Genomic DNA, 21,272 nt, shown 5'->3' with positions numbered 1-21,272 from the left:
AAATTCTACAATGAAACAAAATGTATGTAATACAGCAGCTTAAGGTGAACAAACATTAATAGTATTCGTTTATCAAACTCAACCCAATATGTTTTTTATATTCCCATAGCTTTTTACAGCTTTTATCTGTTGGTCATATTAATAGCTACCATAAAGAGACTTTAAAATTTATAGCTGGTGCACTAAACGTGTGCAAAAATTTAAAGGCTTTATAATTAAATTAAAAAACAAAATAAAACACAGCCCTGATTATATATGACGAGTAACATGTTTACTAATTATTTAAGTAATTTATCTCCTAAATAGTTCGGTTCCAACCTTCGTAGGGTGAAGACGTATTTTCAATACGCTCCAAGCTCTAGAAAGATACCTTTCTTTAAAAAAAACACAGTATTTTATTATGGTTATTTAAGTGAGTGTTAAAAACGCATAACAGATGTTGCTATCCGTCTCCCAGCAGACCTAAAATGTAGTGAATACGTGTTTACGTGACCAGACAAAAAGACTGCATCTCATTGTTATTAGTGTTTTAAAATTATTTCCCCTTATTTTACAACAGTTCTTTTGAAATTCATTTATAGTATTTTTGGTCAAAAACTAGTGCAAAAAATAACGTAAGTGAAAAATTAATTGCGTGAAATAAACAATGTATTTATTTTATTTTTTTATCCTCTGGAAGTAAATAAAATAAAACATTAAGCATCTAAAAATGGCAAACCACAGCGAGTCAACCAAATCACCTGCACACTTTGATATAAGATTAGAACAATCAGCAATAACACAAACTCCACCATCAGAATGGACTACAGTCATAAACAAAAAACGATTGAGAAGTCTAGAAGAAGAAATCACGAGCAAACAAACAAGAATCAGTGACTATTGGTTACAGAAACCGATAGAGACAAAAAAACAGCTTTAGCAACCTGTCGAAAGAAATTGAAGAGAATATACAGCCAAGCCCTGAAAAGTTGTTCCCAAACCACCATCAATAACAGTCTATAAGGTAGGGGTAATAAAGCACATCCATGACCTATTGAAAACCATTACTACGAACTACACAATTAAAACTCTGAGCTATGAAATATTTAAAATCCAATTGTTCGAAGCGGATCACTTTAAAGTTCTCGTAAAAGAATTAGATCAAAGAAACACCCAATACCATACATTCAGGCCAAAATCCGAGAGAACATTTAAATTCGTGTGAAAAGGATTATATCACGGAACGGACTTTAACACCATCAAGGTAGCCCTAGGTGAACAAGGCCACGAGGTCGTAAATGTTCACAATATACGACATCGCACGAAAAAAAAACCTCTGCCTATGTTCTATATTGATATAAAACCTAATGGAAATAATAAGGCGTTGTATGAATCAACAAATTGGAAAATAATATTATTAAATGCGAATCACCACATATAAAAAGAATTATACCACAATGCACAAGGTGTCAAGCGCACGGGCACACAAAGACTTACTGTCGCAAATCATATAGATGCGTAAAATGTGCAGGAGAACACAAAACAGGAGATTGTACTCGTAAAGTTAGCGATGAAAAAGTGAAATGTGCTAACTGTAGCGGAAATCATCCAGCGATTTACAAGGGTTGCGCAGTTCACAAGCAACTACAACAGAAACGCTATCCTGCTTTAAGGGAGAAAAAGCATCAACAGCAACAAAAACAATCCACACCTACCAGTCTACCCACCAGACCAAGTTAACCAGACATAACTAATGCCCAAATGGTTGAAAATGGTTCAGCACAAAATCGAGAGACGATATCTCAACCTACTGAAACTAGCAACATCTCTAGATTAGAAAACATGATAGCCAAACTAATGGATCAAATGAGTACGATGCTTGGTCTACTCACAACCGTCGTCAGCAAACTTGCCTAATGCCTCAAACTAATAGCTACAAAATCGCCGTCCGGAATGCCAATGGGCACCAGCAACACGCCAGGTAACTAAAAATGTTCGTAACTGAACAAAATATTGACGTTATGATGGTTTCCGAAACACACTTTACGGAAAAACATTATTTGAAAATTCCTAAATATAAACTTTATCACCCTGATGATAAAGCACATGGAGGTACAGCCATAATAATTCGAGATGATATAAAGCATTTCGAAAAAGAAAAATTCCGCAAAGACCAAGCCACCAGTATAACCATAGAGGAAGTCCATGGACCATTAACAATTTCTGGGATTTATTGCCCACCCAAACATAACAACAAGGCAGAACAATTTCAAGAAATCCTCAGTACGCTAGGTAATAGATTTATAGCCGGAGAAGATTATAATGTAAAACATTTAATGTGGGGTTCAAGAATAATAACCTCAAAAGGTAGAGAACTGCTAAAAGCAATAAGGACAGATAACTTACAACATATCTCTACTGGTGAACCAACATATTGGCTTTCAGACAGAAATAAAAAACCAGATACAATAGATTTCTGTATTACAAAACATATTGATCCAAAAAAGTGTCAGGCAGAATCATGTTTCGACCTGTCTTCTGATCATTCACCAATAATAGTAACAATTTCTTCAAAAATTACCATCAAAGATAAACCCCCTTCTCTGTTCAATAATAGAACTAACTGGCCCTCATTTAGAGAAAATTTAGACCTAAACATCTCTCTAAACTTACCGTTACTGACTGAAATAAATATTACAAAAAACATACAGGAGGCAGCATATTCCGCGACACCTAACAGTGAAATATTTCCTAGAAAAATACACATATATCATGTACAATACAGAAAAAGATAGCAGAAAAAAGAAAGTTACGACGAAATTGGCAACAGCAAAGGACTGAAGAGAATAAAAGAAAATTTAATAGGGCAATAAAAGGGCTGAAAGAACTAATCCAAATTGAACAAAACCAAGGCATTCAAGAATACCTAGAAAACTTGACATCAACTGAGGCTATAGACTATTCGTTGTGGAAAGCAACAAAAAAGCTTAGGAGATCCCAGCAGCATAACCCACCTATTAAAACAAACGAAAATAATTGGGCGAGAAGCAATAAAGACAAGGCCGACATTTTCTCAAAACACTTAAAAAATATTTTTAAACCTTTCCAGTCTCAGCTACATAAAGATGAGGAAAATAAAATTACTAGCTTTCTAGATTCGCCATTTCAAATGGATTTACCGCACGAGAAATTAACGATCAAAAAAGTTAAACATACAATAATGAGAGAGATTAATATTAAAAAGTCTCCTGGTTATGACTTAATTACTGGCAAAATTTTAAAAGAACTATCAGAAAAGAAGATGTGACCTCCTACCGACCTATAAGTTTATTACCGATAATCTCGAAAGTTTTCGAGAAATTATACATAAAAAAGCTAAACTATATAATAGAAAAATTAAAAGTTATTCCAGAACATCAGTTTGGCTTTTGCAATAAGCATGGGACTACAGAACAAGTGCATAGACTTGTAAACCAAATAAACGCTGACATAAATGTTAAAATATATTGTTCGGCTGCTTTTCTAGACATATCTCAGGCTTTTGACAAAGTATGGCATACGGGCTTGCAGGTTAAACTAAAGAAACTTCTCCCTCATCCGGACTATCAGTTACTAAAATCGCATCTCACTGATAGACATTTAATTGTAAATCAAGGCGATGAACATACCGAATTAAATCCCATATATTCAGGAGTTCCGCAAGGTAGTGTACTGGGTCCAGTACTGTATCTTCTGTATAGGGCTGATCTGCCCACAACAAAACTATCTACTGTGGCAACATATGCAGACGATACAGCAATCTTAGCATCCCATGAAGATCCAGTCACAGCATCAATAAACCTACAAACCCACCTGAAGAAAATACAATTATGGTCGAAGACATGGCGCATTAAAGCCAATGAAACAAAATCCACGCATATAACGTTTACCCTGCGTAGAAGAACATGTCCACCAGTGAACATCAATCATCATCAACTCCCCCAAGCAGAGCATGTTAGATATCTTGGTATGCAGTTAGATCGACGCCTAACTTGGAAGAAGCACATACTCTCTAAACGGAAAAAACTGGGACTAAAATTATATCAAATGTATTGGCTCATCGGGCGCAAATCCAAGTTATCATTAGATAACAAAGGATTGCTGTATGAGTCTATACTCAAACCCATTTGGGCATATGGAATCCAACTATGGGGTACCGCTAGCAAATCTAATATATCCATCATTCAACGGTTCCAAAATAAGGTGTTGCGTGCCATTGTTGATGCTCCGTACTATATTTCAGATAAAGTGATACAACGCGATATTCCTCTAGAACCTATAACGAGTGTAATTCAACGTGTTTCACGGATGAGTGATACCAATGGATGATGGGGTTGTACCGAATTAAGGCTTTCCAGGGAGCTCGTCAAGTTGGAAGCGATCACTATAAGATGTAATTGTATATTCTACAAAAACCTTAGAGCTTTGTAGTTCAGCTGTTAATATGCCCGATGAAGAGGGAACCTTAAAGTGCTTTTCCGATAACGCTCATGTAAAAGTAGCGTTAGTGTAAACTCAGATTCTTACTATAATATTTTCTCTTGAATAAAGAATCAACAATAATTTTAGAATATTTATATTTATATTACGGGATTTATAGTTTCGTTACTATCAGACAGAAATCAATAGATGGCCGACCCTATATAGGATTCTATTAATTCATTTATTCCAAGTTTATTTCCATTTCTATATATGGTAGGTGATATTATATATTTGTCCGTGAATACTCATATTTTTTGAACAAAGCTGCTAGTTAGAAAAACTTCAAATGTGACACTGCTTGAATTTATATTTGTTTTACGTCCCAGTAACATTTCCAAAATTATATCTTCACTTTGGTATACAAAAGATATAATATATTACGAAATATTCTCATAAAATGGAATCTTATATAACATTCCTTATTCCTATTATATTGTATGCAATTTAAAGCGCCAGTCGAATGTGTAGACCCGACTTATCTGTTTCCATTTTCGTAGCGATTTATAATTTCGATCATGCCAAAATGCCTAAGGCTTACGTAAAGACTACTAGATATATCGACGTTACAGTAACCGGATATTTTATGTCAGATTCATAGCAGCTATATTAAAACAAATGGAGGCAACTTCTCCCTTGATAGTTAGGAAGTAAAAGAAGGTATATTTCAAAATAATAATTACTTCTTACTTTTGTATGAATAAAACAAAAAAAAAATGGTTATTTTAACCATAATTGTATTATTAGAGATACATATTTAAACTATTCTAAGTCTGTGAAATAATTTTTAAGGAGTTACAATAACATGAGGTCTTCTCCGGATATTTTTTTGGTAACTAAACTCACGTTGATAAATTAGGCTTTTTATTATGTATAATTTTGCTAAAATACAGGATGACCAAGAAAGATTATTACAGATTTAAAATTATGCTAATTACTAACAAATATAAGAACAATTTTAATTTTAACAATTTTAATAATCACGAATTAAGTCCTTAAGTTCTTGTGTGTATCATTTCTTGACTTTAAAAATAATTTTATAGAGAAAAATTGGTAGCATATATATTTATCAAAATATTCTCCGTCATTTTCTATAACCTTTTCCATCTTTATGGAAACATGGCGATATAGTATCGAAATAACGATATTAGCTTAGCAGCAATCCAGACATTGCTAAACCGTAAACTGCCACGCTATGCTGCAATCAAGCAATAATCTGAACAAGGGGTAATCAAAATTCACTATGTCTACTGAGTAGACTGAGTACGGCAGAACTTTCTTTCTTTCGAACTGCAACTGTTGTAACTGTAGCCTTGCGTTATCATGAAAGGAGATTGCTTTCGGTGTCTGTTACTCCCTATTGTTTTATTTTCAGTCAGTTCGTTATATATCCTAAGTGAACAATTATTTTTAAATTATTTTAACTATTAGATCTTAATCTGATCATATCTGGCTGATGATATATAGACAGATGAAGTGATTTTTCACTTTATATAAAATAGAACAGCAAGAAATTCTCTTAGGTGGTAAATGACGTATGGACGATTTCTTGATAGATCCAAACAATCTTAATAGATACCATTACTTGACTTTTAGCCGAGAAAATCCATATTTATATTTTAGGTTGAAAAACGATCTTCTAGATGGGTCTTAAAATACAAAGTGTTTAAGATAAAAATTGTATTTTGGCATAAAATATATTGACGTAAGTAACTTACATTTAATCTTATGTTAATAGGCATTAAGCATACAAATAGAGGAGTTATGTACCAAAAGTACATATGCATTAGTAATAACCCAAAATGGATTACAAGAAAGTTTTTATATTTCAATATAAAAGATATAATTGATACAGCTTTATTACTGATAACCTTTCTTGTAATTCATTAAATTGTTTGTTTTGTGAACATAGTAATTTGATTAATCCCAAATATCTTATTTTGGTTAAGGTTGCTGTTGTTAAATTTTCAAATAGACATGAAGGTAGTGCAAACTGCACCTAAGATTGGCAATGATTTTAACGAAAATTCAATTGCACATGATAAGTATTCTATGACAGAAAATCTAATTTAATTTTTATGAATTTAATTTTAGTCAATTACATGGGACATATTGTATTCAAATGTTTTACAATGGTTTTTAATGTTATTTTTCAGTCTCTAACTTCAAACCCATATGACCAGTTATACCCAATCTCATCACTGGAACGGGCTATATACATTCCAGTATTAATCTAATAACATATACTCCTCGATAAAAGGTTCAGATGGACTCTCCAAAACCAAGAGTAAATTCAAAAGCCTCACTGTTTCCGTGATTAACAAGTCCAACAGACTACCTCTTCCCATAAAATGTCTACTGTACAAGATACGAAGTCGATCCGTCGTTATATTTTGTGTCTACTCTCAGTATGTCCTACCTTATCATATGGATCGCCTTCAGGTCTTCGAGAATAAACCCTTTAGAAGATATTTCAATTATTACATGCCACCAACCCATCTGGCCAAACCCGGTTATACTTTAATCACAGCATCGACACACTGCCTCGTTCTCTAATATCCAAAATCGCTGTGACTCTTTTGTCGCACAATTAAGTCATTGATTCCCAGGTCTTTGTGGTGATAATAAAACCAAGTCCCCGTAGGGCCCTCGTATCTCCTAACGGTTTCCCCATATCCACTGGGTTCCAAAAATTGTTTGTTGGCCAAAAATCAAAACAGCTCAGGTGGGATATTAGCGAAATATATCTGAATCGGTTTCAACAAGAAGGGGAGGTTTTTTGAAGCAAATTGTCACTTATAACAAGACGTTGGTTCATAATTACACTCCCGAATCAAAAATGGCGAGTAAGGAGTGTCGAAGAAGGGATGAAGACAGACAACTCGTAGTAGATATATACAGAAATGTAGACATAATAAAATGATGTGATCCTTTCAGATAAAAAATAATTTCATGAGTAGTTAACATATTCGGTCATTCAATTTCATCTATGTTTAGATTCATTCAAATCGTAATATAAGTTTTGTTATAATATTATTTTGTTTAGCCAGAATGCTCTCTGACTCCCTCCAAAGGAACATTAACTTATCCCAGATATTTAGAAGCATTAAAAGCATTAAGCTCGAGGCTCCAGTGTTCGTTATATTAAATTTCAGATCAGAGTGTTTTTTCTTGTAGATTTCTAACAATATACTGCGCATCGTACTTTCATTTGGGGATACTGTCTATTTTTTAAATATCTTATCAATTCTGCTGTGGTGGGCCCTAGCTTCCTGCGCAATATCATCTCCATGCAATTGCTCTATCACCATTGAACTTGCGTGACTCCTTTGTGTATTCTTTTGATCTTTGGTTGGGGTGATTTAGACAATTCTGGTGTACTCGAGGACATATATAAAGAGATGTGTAGGAAAGGCAGGAAATTGTTGAATGGAAATCGGATTTCTGGATATACGCATTATATATTATTATATATAGTGAGAAACATTTGATTAGAAGGTTTTAACCACTGGCCATACTTAATATATTATTATAATTATTATTATTATTTAAAGGAAATCACCATTACGATTTCAAACTATATTATATGTACGTTTTATAACATTGTCTGTACGTCGATCAAGATGCATTTCCACTAAAAACTAAATAATGGAAATACAAAAATCAACAATATTATTATAAACTTAAAAGGGCATGATTCAAATACGTTTACATCAATAATTTATTTTATTAATTATTTTAATATTTTATACACCATATAATTTCAACTTGTAATCATAATATCCAATGTTATTATCATAGCTTGTAACAATATTATTATTCAGATTATATTTACAAGACTTAATTTTATCACATTGCGTTAAACGTAATTCATAAGGTTAACGTTCAAGAAACGCATTTCGACTTAGTATTGAGGAAATAATATTAAAGTAGATGGCTCCAACCAAAAATTACTAAATTTAAGTATAAACCTTCTGTGTGGTCGTCTCTAAACCCTAAAACCTTCTCTTGAACGGTAGCTCCCTTGTTTAATCCTATTTCCTGTACAGTTATCACAGTTTTATTTTTAATAGTTTCATCCCTGTACCCTCTCGCGATAAGGTCTTAATTCCTTTATAAAATTAAATATTTTTTTGATTTTCATTCTCTTGTTCATTAAAATTTTATTTTATATTTTGCTATTAACTCGAGTAATAATTTTTAGTAATTTGATTATGTTTTAGATTTGCTTATATGATATTTTAGTGTCGAAATATTTCAAATATATGTTGTTTTAATTTGTTATGGTGTTGTAAATATAACATAACAGATAACAGTTATGCACAGATAGTTAAAGGCAAATATCAACCAATTATAATAACTGAAATTAAATTTGATTCAATAAACAATATATTACAGTTAATCTTACGAAAAAAAGGGGAAACAAGAAGAAACAATTAAGACATTTTTAAAAAGAGTTAATTTGTAGAAGATGAGATGTCCACGAGCTAGAAATATTTTTGTTAAACCAACAAATAGACATTTATATAATTTCTGAAACACTAGTGAGATATGTGTAAAATACTTTGTGCCAATATACTGGCAAAGCAATATACTGACTATATTGAACAAAACACCAGACCTAATTGACTTCTTCATATTGAGATACATACCAACCAATTATATAAAAATTAAAGACAATTATGACCTATCTATTATTAGATTATTCGACCACTATTTTGACATTGACCGATAAAATAATTAATATGTCCCATTTATAATAGCTAATAAACAAAAATGCAAATGATAAACAGACCTAATATATTTAATATGGAAGAAAATGTTATCCTACATGTTTCACTGTAAACAATTGAATAACTCGACATGGACGAATTTTCTGTGGACATTTTACAAAAACTACCATGGAACAATACTCCAAGATTACAGCTTAATGAGCTCTTACCAGCACAATATAAAGCAAGAAAAAATGACAACAAAACAGAACGCCAGCTGGTATTACATTAACTGGCTATACAATTCAAATAGAAAATTCGAATTGCGAAAAATCAAATATTTTCTGAATTGGCAAAAAATAACATTTGATCAAGAATTGAAATATTGAATTTTGATTGCTAGCAGATGTGATAGCTTACCTACAACTAACAAATCGAAACAACTTGGGTAAAAATACGAATTAATACTCCTAAATAAACTATTATTATACAAATAAATCTTGAAGCCAATGTGAACTTATTGTGTGCAATTATTGTGTTGCGCATAGAAATCTAATATTAATGTAGAGGACATCTACTAATGTAGAGGACATCTACAAAAATCTAACTTATGTAAACATACTACAAGAAGCAATAAGAGCAATTTTAAATAAAATAGCCGACTAAGCGAAATCATGTGAATATGGTGATAGCGGAATGATATAAGTTGCGAAGAGCTATTGTGTGCACACTTTATAAGAATGTAAATAATGTAATAAAAAGGCTTGGACCGGTATTAGTAATTCATAATCAACAACACCATAAATGCTGGTCTTTAGTTGGTCGCTAGAAATAACTCGACTATATTTAGATATAATACAATTTGACTTTGTTCTTTTATTGTCAGATTGAGAACCATCATAAATGTAATTATCATTATTGATTTTTTCATGTATCGACATATATTGCGTTATTCAATTTGTTCAATTGACGTCGGTAGATATCACAGTGTCATTAACCATATGTATTACAATATACCGCTTCAGTGTCAATGTGAATGGCTCTCCTCGAAAGCAATGAAACCACTGAAACCACTATGTTAAAATGGACCAAAATGACATTTTCAGTCAAATCGCGAGGCAGTCTCTTTTTGGGTCTTTCTCATCGCACATAACATCTGGAAACAGTTAATTCGTCAGCAACTAAGCTATCGTTGTTTCAAAAGCCGTAATTGATTGTCTTCGATCTTCTTTGGACTTACAGAACGTTATTTGCCATGAGGAATTCATCATTCATCGGAATGAAGTTTCACAACATATAGTGTTTCATAGACGTCTTTAAGTTTTTAACATTCTTGGACACCAATATTTGTTAAAATATTTATTACTATATCCTCAAATTTTTGGATTTTATAGTCCATATATCTCCATAGTCATTGTATATACAGTTCATCTGTATTTTGTAGGTTGTTTAGTTATACATTTTTTGCAACTACTATTTTTTAAATATATCCTATTGGTTAATATGATAATAATCGATTTCACGATATTTAATTAACAGGTCAATTGGAAAGTGCCCGGCCTAGCATAGTAAAACACTTTTTTTTGGCAAAATTAATTTATTTTATTCCACGTAAGGGAATTATGTAGAATGCGTGAGTGATAGACTGACAAGTGATATACTGATTATAGCGACTCTCCAACTGTTCGATACCATTTTTGTAGTACCATTTGTTGTTTATTTTAAAATAGGCCTCAGTTTCGGCGATCACCTGTTCATTCGACGAAACTTTATTCTCTGCGAGCATTCTTTTGAGATCGGAGGACAGGAAATAGTCTCTGGAGCCCGGATCTGGAGAATACGATGGATGAGGAAGCAATTCGAAGACCAATTTATGGATTTTGCCATCGTTTTCACTGACTTGTGACATGGTGCATTGTCTTGGTGAAGCACTACTTTTTTTTCTTCAAATGCGGCCATTTATCATCAATTTCGTCCCATTAACGGTCCAATAACGCTATGTATTAGTCGATGTTGATGGTCGTTCCTTTTTCAAGGTAGTCAAAGAAAATTATTCCATGCGCATTCCAAAATATAAACGCCATAACCTTGCCAGCCGACTATTGCGTTTTCCCACGTTTTGGAGTGAGTTTATCATGTGCAGTCCACTCGGATGACTGTCAGTTGGACTTCGGAATGAAATTATGGAGCCATGTTTCATCCATTGTCACATATCGACACAAAGACTCAGGTTTATTACGCTTGATCATCTTCAAACACTGCTCCGAATCATCAACTCATCGTTGTTTTTGGTCAAAAGTGAGCTCGCGCGGCATCCACTTTACACAGACCTTTTTCACCCAAATATTCGTGAATGATATAATGTACACGTTCAATTGATATCCTTAGAGTGTCTGCTATTTCATTCAATTTCAATTTACGGTCATTCCAAATCATTTTATGAATTTTTTGAATGTTTTCGTCGGTAACAACCTCTTTTGGGCGTCAACTGCCTTCACCGTCTTCGGTTGTCATTTCACCACGTCTAAACTTAGCATATCAATCCTTAGTGATTGATTTTCCTCGAGCAGTGTCCGGAAAAAAAAGTTTTTTCTTCAACGATATTTTTTCTGTTCAAAAAGTAATATTTTATCAACACGCGAAATTCCTTTTTGTCCATTTTTTTCACAGTAACAAAAGTTGCTTCACTCAAAATGCTATAACTCACAAACTAATTATCCGACAACTGTCAAATTTATACACGCATCTTTTGAGGATTAGCTAAAACTTAGGCTAACTAAAAAACATATTGATTTAATTATAGTAGCGCCATATATGTATCAGGCCGGGGACTTTTCAATTGACCTGTGGTGTGCAATGATTCCTTAGCCAACTTTCTACAAACACACAAACACTGAAAATTGATTATTATTAAATGTCACATTGTCATAATACCATCAGTTTAGCTTAATTTAATTTAATACTCAATATCAACAGATATATTAAATGTTTTTATGACTCTTAGTTCAATTAGATTCCTAGCATTGTAAACTTCTTCCTAGATTCAACAATTTTTCTAGTAAGCAATAGTTATTTCTTATAATATTTAATATATACATGTCATATAGAATTTAGTAGGTGAAATCTTATTGTAAATTTTGTAACAATTGGAATCCAAAAATAATTTTGTGTTAACATAAATAAAGATAGGTAGGTTTTTCATATTATTTTATAATAATTAACAAAATTATAATTAAAATTCAAACATTATGCCAAAATACATTGCTTCACAGAATATTTTAGCTTATCACAGAAAAATTTTAATATTGTGTGAATGTTTTATATACTAATACTTCCGCTACCCAATTTAATTTTTTTTAGTCAACTACATCTAGTTACAGTCCAGTTTTTTTCCCCTCACAGCAGAAATTTTAGCTTTATTTTGCTGAGACAACACGCAAAAAAACATTTTAATTTTGAGACTAGCGTAAAACAACCCATTTCATTTTTTTGATGGCCTTTTTAAACATAAGGGAAATATTTTTCATACAGTGATTCACCACTCGATGTAATTCACGCAAACTTGATGAAACCTCGACATATAATACTCAAGTTTGCTAAAAATTATAATATAATGGATTAATAATTACATTGTAGTAGTTATTTCATTATATGCGTTTTAACAAGATGTCGATTATATAACAAATCGATAGAAAAGTTGTCGGGTTAACTAACATATATCCTCTAATTGCTTAAAATAATAATGGGATAATATGATCTTTTAAAGGATACCTCTGGTGTTTAATGATTTTTATTTTTGTGATATTAGTTCTGACTTCGATATACGATATAAAACAGAAATTATATTCCTCTATTGATTGTTTATGGTATTTTTGTGAAGTAATAATGAACTGCTATAAAATATACTAAAATACCAGTTATAACCAGTTAAATCCAGAAAATATTTTAATAATGAATAAATAAACAGAATGGTGGAAGTATGAGGATTTAATTAAAATATTAGTTGCTTGCATTTTATTTGGATCGGCAATATCTGTTGGTGAATTATCAAAATGTGACGTATCAATATAAACAAATATTAAACAACCCAATCCAACAATTCCATGGTTTTGACGTTTCTGTGCATAAAATAATAGTTTTGAATTTAGTATTACTCAATAATATTATATAATTCAATGTATACCGACGCTAATCAGAAAACGCTCATAATTGCATTGCTCTTATCGTTTAATTTAAGGAAATCTCCTACAGAATCCATTTTATGATGATAATATTATGATGTTCAGAAATTTATACCCAATTCTACGTTTTGGTTTCAACAATTTAAGAATAATGATTTGAATGCTAATGACAAAAAACGATCTGAAAGAGCAAAAAAGTTCGAAGACGATGAATTAAAATATTTGTTGGGCGAAAATCCTGTTGAAATTCTCAGGATTAACAGTTGATGGATTAACTCTTTCCAGACGTTTACATCTAACAAAAAAGATGCAAAAGAGAAATAAATTGTTATATTGCTTGCTAGATAAGAGTTGTCTGTAACCTATTGTAACTAGCAACGAAAAGTGGATCTATAACAATAATCCCTCACACATCGACAAGAGCCAACCATATCGATATTAAATCAGTTTTCATTATATTCATTCAAATAATCAGTCTATAAAATTTTGCATAGGATCAACAAGACATAATGCATTACGAGCGAAAACCGAATAGAAATAGGCTTGGTGAAAATAGTGTGAATAATATATATTCTACCAATTTCTCTCAATAAATGTACTTAAAACAATATATGAAAAAGATTTTTTATTTTCCTTAAAAGTGATTGAAAATGACCAGAATAAATTCAAGTACTAATATGATTAAAAAAAAATTACAAATAGTCATATGAAAACCAATTATGAATATTTAACGTTGAAAAGATTAGGATTGATATTAAAAACGCGTGTCAAAGCATGTCAAACGTGTCAAAGTGTCAAAATTGTTATATGCACCGACGAAACCATTCGGCAAGTTCGAGAATCTTTATGCGCGATTTCATATATACACATTCCTATGCTCTAAGTGTGTATATATATATATCTACACTGCTGTCTTAGAGACTCTTCAGGGACTGATTTTATGGAGGGGTGACATATTCTGACTCCTAAAGAGCATCGATTTAAGTCCAGCAAACCGCTTTATATAAAATGCTTTAAAAATAAAGTATACTCCAACAATATTACAATGATTACAGCAATTAAAACTGAATAATTAATAGAATATAAAACCCAGTTTAAGAAGAAGTGTTAGGATTCATGTTCATATTTGAATAGCACCGTAAGCGCTAAGTATATAATTAGTATAATAATTTTCAGTCAATATCTACGTTGGCGTTTGACAATCTCTTTCGTATAAACTATACAAGTAATAACGTGAATATGATATAAACAGCAAAATTTTGATGTCGCAGATGATGTTAGATCCCCAGCATAAACTAAGTTAGATGGGCCCAGATGAAGACAACTTTTACTAAAAACGGTAAAATAAAAGCCCGTTCATTTCAATAATCAGTAAAGTTATTCCAGTAATACAACGGATTAGTATAAGGATAATCTAAAATATAATAAATAAGAAAAATTTTATTATTTAGCATGTTCAGCTTTAAAATGTAATACAGTACCTGAATCAAATAGTATGCACCATGGTATAGTATATACCAATTGTATACCATTCCAATATTTTAAAAAACGTTGAAAAAGTTCAACCATAAAATACTATAAATTACCCTGAGTCATTATATATTAAATTAAATAAATTATATTAAAAATATATTTATATGTAAATAAAATATTTGCAACTTTTTAAACAGAAGGTATCGTTTTAAAAACTGAATTTATACTTAATAGCCAATAAGCTTAATTTAAAAGTTAATGATGCCTTGTCATCCCAGCAACTAAACCCTTCTCAAAGAAAACGAATTGTAGGCCAGCGTGTATCTAGAATATTAATTGAGTAAATATCAAAAGGCTTTCCGCATCAGGTAATGTGAGCTTTATGGATGTGGATAGCTTGGTTACGTGATAAATTACTAAATCAAACAAGAAATAAATAATATTGACATTTATCATTTTTTAAAAAGATATACATTATTTCACAGTTAACTCCTTCATATAACTATGTAAAGAAAAATTCACTGCATAAAATATAAGTTACTTTTATTATTTACACACTATAATTGCGATAAAACAAATGAAGATAAGTTAATTTTTTTTTGTATGGGAAAATTGATGAAAGCTTTATCAAAGAAAGAGGAACTGTGTTTTTGTTTTCAATTAATTACCTATCCGTTACATTAAAAGATTATTCATCATAAAACAATATACTTTATTTTCTTTGATATACAACATACATTGAGAAACAAGTTGCAGAAAGAAAGAAGAAACAAGAAGTAAGTTGCTCTTCTAATGTAATTACAGCTTCCAAACATGTAATTCTAAAGAAAAATTTTACATATATTATTTCAACACTACCTGTTTTTTGCTATCAAAAGATTTTCTTTCATTCTATCATACATTCACAGTAATATATATTCTGGTAAACTGATTTTCCTCTTTACTAAGAATGATTATTTACAGTTAGAAGACAAGCTATACACATGCCACTTGCCGAGATGGGGTACCAGACTTCATGTCAGTTACCTGAGATACCTGAGATTTTTCAGACTATCCTGCCATCTCTTTTTCTAGCTACCTCACTGGCGAATGAATGTTGGTCACGGGTTGGTCTGTTTTTACCCTAAGTGTCGCTTTATATCGCCGTTTAACAAGTCGCCTCTTCTTTCCGTTAAATAAAATAATGTTTCAAGTAAATTAATAGTTTTTGTTTTATAAACCTTTCCACATATTATTACTTATATACATGTATAAAAAGAGAATTAGAATATTATATATAACAGATCAATTGAAAAGTCCCCGGCCTACCATAGTAAAACACAATTTTTGGCAAAATTAGTTTTTTTAATTCAACATAATTCTCTTCCATAGCGATACACTGATTATAGCGACCCTCCAACTTTTCGATACCATTTTTGTAATTTGATTTGTCCTTTGCTTCAAAATAGGCCTCAGTTTCGGCGATCACCCCTTCATTCCACGAAAATTTCTTCCCAGCAAGCATTCTTTTGAGATCTGAAGAATACAGTGGATGAGGAACCATTTCGAAGCCCAATTCATGGATTTTTGCCATCGTTTTCACTGCCTTGTGACACGGTGCATTTTCTTGGTGAAACAGCACTTTTTTTTTCTGCGCCGTTTTTCTTTTCGCTGTTTCGAAATCGAATGGGACGAAATAGCCGTTTTTTGGCGATTTCGTCCTTCAAACGGTCCAATAACGCTATGTAATAGTCGCTGTTGATGGTCCTTCCTTTTTTAAAGTTGTCAATGAAAATTATTCCATGCGCATCCCAAAATACAGACACCATAAACTTGCCAGCCGACTGTTGCGTTTTCCCACGCTTTGGAGCGGGTTCATCATGTGCGTTCCACTCGGAAGACTGTCAATTGGACTTCGAAGTGAAATGATGGAGCCATGTTTCATCCATTGTCACATCGACATCTTCAAACTCTGCTCCGAATCATTTACTCGTCGTTGTTTTTAGTCAAAAGTGAGCTCGCGCTGCACCCACTTTGCACAGAGCTTTCTCATACCCAAATATTCGTGAATGATATGATATACACGTTCAGTTGATATCTTTAGTGTGTCTGCTATTTCATTCAATTTCAATTTACGGTCATTCAAAATCATTTTGTGAGCTTTTTTAATGTTTTTGGTTTTTCGTCGGTAACAACCTCTTTTAGGCGACCACTGCGTTCATCGTCTTCGGTGCTCATTTCACCACGGCCAAACTTAGCATACCAATCCTTGATAGTTGATTTTCCTGGGGCAGTGTCCTGAAACTCGGCATCTAGCCAAGTTTCGGCTTCAACTGTATTTTTTTCCCTTCAAAAAGCAATATGTTATGAGCAATATTTCTTTAAATCCATTTCTTTCACAAAAACAAAAGTTTTTTTTTTTTATTTATTACTCTTCGTGAGTCCACAATCTGCCCTATTGGCAATAAGTATTTCTTCTGTTTATATTATATATACATGGCATGTAGAAAATCACTTCATTAAGCAATCTTCTGTATAAAATATTATCTTAATTAATTAGTCTTATTCTAATGCTTATTCTAAACTCTACATATGTCCAGTAATCAGATCAGGTAGTGTTAAACGTTTTAGTCTACGCACTTCACTATCACGTCGCATATTTAGCTGATTAGCGAGTACATTGGGATGCACTGACACTCTTTCGAAGTACTTCACACAAACACGTTGGATTACACTCGTTATAGGTTCTAGAGAAATATCGCGTTGTATCACTTTATTTGAAATATAGTACGGAGCATCAACAATGGCACGTAACACCTTATTTTGGAACCGTTGAATGATGGATATATTAGATTTGCTAGCGGTACCCCATAGTTGAATTCCATATGTCCAAATGGGCTTGAGTATAGACTCATACAGCAATACCTTGTTATCTAATGATAACTTGGATTTGCGCCCGATGAGCCAATACATTTGATATAATTTTAGTCCTAGTTGTTTCCGTTTAGAGAGTATGTGCTTCTTCCAGGTTAGGCGTCGATCTAAATGCATGCCAAGATATTTAACATGCTCTGCTTGGGGGAGTTGACGATGATTGATATTTACTGGTGGACATGTTCTTCTACGCAGGGTAAACGTTATATGCGTGGATTTTGATTCATTGGCTTTAATGCGCCATGTCTTCAACCATAATTGTATTTGCTCCAGGTGGGTTTGTAGGTTTATTGATGCTGTGACTGGATCTTCATGGGATGCTAAGATTGCTGTATCGTCTGCATATGTTGCCACAGTAGTTATTTTTGTGGTGGGCTGATCAGCCGTATACAGAAGATACAGTACTGGACCCAGTACACTATCTTGCGGAACTCCTGAATATATGGGATTTAATTCGGTATGTTCATCGCCTTGAGTTACAATAAAATGTCTGTCAGTGAGATACGATTTTAGTAGCTGATAGTCCGGATGAGGGAGAAGTTTCTTTAGTTTAACCTGCAAGCCCGTATGCCATACTTTGTCAAAAGCCTGAGATATGTCTAGGAAAGCAGCCGAACAATATCTTTTGGCATTTAGGTCAGCGTTTATTTGGTTGACAAGTCTATGCACTTGTTCTATAGTCCCATGCTTATTGCGAAAGCCAAACTGATGTTCTGGAATAATCTTTCTTTTTTCTATTATATAGTTTAGTTTTTTTATGTATAATTTCTCGAAAACTTTCGAGATTATTGGTAATAAACTTATAGGTCGGTAGGAGGTCAGATCTTCTGGTATTTTTCCTGGTTTAAGTATCATTAATATTTTAGCTAATTTCCAGATACTAGGGAAGTAATTATTTCGTAGCATAGCATTAAATATATATGTTAATAGTTTTATAGCCTTTTCTGATAGTTCTTTTAAAATTTTGCCAGTAATTAAGTCATAACCAGGAGCTTTTTTAATATTAATCTCTCTCATTATTGTATGTTTAACTTTTTTGACCGTTAATTTCTCGTGCGGTAAATCCATTTGAAATGGCGAATCTAGAAAGCTAGTAATTTTATTTTCGTCATCTTTATGTAGCTGAGACTGGAAAGGTTTAAAAACATTTTTTAAGTGTTTTGAGAAAATGTCGGCCTTCTCTTTATTGCTTCTCGCCCAATTATTTTCGCTTGTTTTAATAGGTGGGTTATGCTGCTGGGATCTCCTAAGCTTTTTTGTTGCTTTCCACAACGAATAGTCTGTAGCCTCAGTTGATGTCAAGTTTTCTAGGTATTCTTGAATGCCTTGGTTTTGTTCAATTTGGATTAGATCTCTCAGCCCTTTTATTGCCCTATTAAATTTTCTTTTATTCTCTTCAGTCCTTTGCTGTTGCCAATTTCGTCGAAACTTTCTTTTTTCTGCTATCTTTTTCTGTATTGTACATGATATATGTGTATTTTTTCTTGGAAATGTTTCACTGTTGGGAGTCGCGGAATATGCTGCCTCCTGTATATTTTTTGTAAGATTTATTGCTGCTATTTCTATATCCATTTCAATTTGTAACGGTAAGTTTAGAGAGATATTTTGGTCTAAGTATTCTCTAAATGAGGGCCAGTTAGTTCTATTATTGCACAGAGAAAAGGGTTTATCTTTGATGGTAATTTTTGAAGAAATTGTTACTATTATTGGTGAATGATCAGAAGACAGGTCGAAACATTATTCTGCCTGACACTTTTTTGGATCAATATTTTTTGTAATACAGAAATCTATTGTATCTGGTCTTTTATTTCTGTCTGAAGGCCAATATGTTGGTTCACCAGTAGAGATATGTTGTAAGTTATCTTTCCTTATGGCTTTGAGCAGTTCTCTACCTTTTGAGGTTATTATTCTTGAACCCCACATTAAATGTTTTGAATTATAATCTCCTCCTGCTATAAATCTATTACCTAGCGTACTGAAGAATTCTTGAAATTGTTCTGCCTTGTTGTTATGTTTGGGTGGGCAATAAATCGCAGAAGTTGTTAATGGTCCATGGGCTTCCTCTATGGTTATACTGGTGGCTTGCAGGTAGTCTTTGGCTGTACCTCCATGTGCTTTATCATCAGGGTGATTTGTATGATAAAGCTTATATTTAGGAACTTTCAGATAATTCTTGTCCGTAAACTGTGTTTCAGAAACCATCATAACGTCAATATTTTGTTCATTTACGAACATTTTTAGTTCCCTGGCATGTTGTTGGAGCCCATTGGCATTCCAGACGGCAATTTTGTAGCTATTGGTTTCAGGCATTAGGCAAGTTTGCTTACGACGGTTGTGAGTAGGCCAAGCATCGTACTCATTTGATCCATTAGTTTGGCCATCATATTTTCTAATCTTGAGATGTTGCTAGTTTCAGTAGGTTGAGATATTGTCTCTCGTTTTTGTGCTGAACGATTTTCAACTATTTGGGCATAAGTTATGTCTGGTTGACTTGTTCTGGTGGGTAGTGGAGATTGGTAGTAGTGGATTGTTTTTGTTGATGCCTTTTTTCCCTTAAGGCAGAATAGAGTTTCTGCTGTAGTTGCTTGTGAACTGCGCAACCCTTGTAGTTCGCTGGATGATTTCCGTTACAGTTAGCACATTTCACTTTTTCATCGCGAACTTTACGAGTACAATCTCCTGTCGTATGTTCTCCTGAACATTTTACGCATCTATATGATTTGCGACAGTAAGTCTTTGTGTGCCCGTGCGCTTGACACCTTGTGCATTGTGGTATAATTCTTTTTATACGTGGTGGTTCGCATTTAATAATATTATTTTCCAATTTGGTGATTTCATACAACGCCTTATTATTTCCATTAGGTTTTATGTCTATATAAAACATAGGCAGAGGTTTTTTTGTCGTATGATGTCGTATATTGTGAATATTTACGACCTCGTGGCCTTTTTCAGCTAGTGCTACCTTGATGGTGTTAAAGTCCGTCCCGTGATGTAATCCTTTTAATACGAATTTAAATGTTCTCTCGGATTTTGGCCTGAATGTATGGTATTGGGTGTTTCTTTCATCTAATTCTTTTATAAGAACTTTAAAGTGATCCGCTTCGAACAATTGGATTTTAATTGTTTCATAGCTCACTGTTTTAATTGTGTAGTTCGTAGTAATGGTTTTCAATAAGTCATGGATGTTTTTTATTATTCCTACCTTATAGACTGTTATCGGTGGTGGTTTGGGAACAACTTTTTCAGGGCTTGGTTGTATGTTCTCTTCAATTTCTTCCGACAGGTTGCTAAAACTGTTTTTTGTCTCTATCGGTTTCTGCAACCAATAGTCACTGATTCTTGTTTGTTTCCTCGCGATTTCTTCTTCTGGACTTCTCAATCGTTTTTTGTTAATGACTGTAGTCCATTCTGATGGTGGAGTTTGCGTTATTGCTGTTTGTTCTAATCTTATATCAAAGTGTGCAGGTGATTTGGTTGAATCGCTATGGTTTGCCAT

The 21,272-nt window shown here is 32.8% G+C and overlaps 1 protein-coding gene across 1 annotated transcript in view; it reads right to left on the bottom strand.

The window, feature by feature from the left end:
- The window catches only part of LOC143198751 (uncharacterized), a 292,680-nt gene that overhangs the window by 245,937 nt on the left and 25,471 nt on the right, over positions 1-21,272 (bottom strand). The gene's annotated exons all lie outside the window — the stretch shown is intronic.

The sequence above is a fragment of the Rhynchophorus ferrugineus genome, unplaced genomic scaffold, assembly GCF_030347505.1.
Source record: "Rhynchophorus ferrugineus isolate W39M unplaced genomic scaffold, kcgeb_rfMv2 rfM1, whole genome shotgun sequence".
Classification (NCBI taxonomy): Eukaryota; Metazoa; Arthropoda; class Insecta; order Coleoptera; family Curculionidae; genus Rhynchophorus; species Rhynchophorus ferrugineus.
The sequence above is the reverse complement of the archived record's forward strand: the minus strand, read 5'-3'. Positions and strand labels throughout refer to the sequence as shown.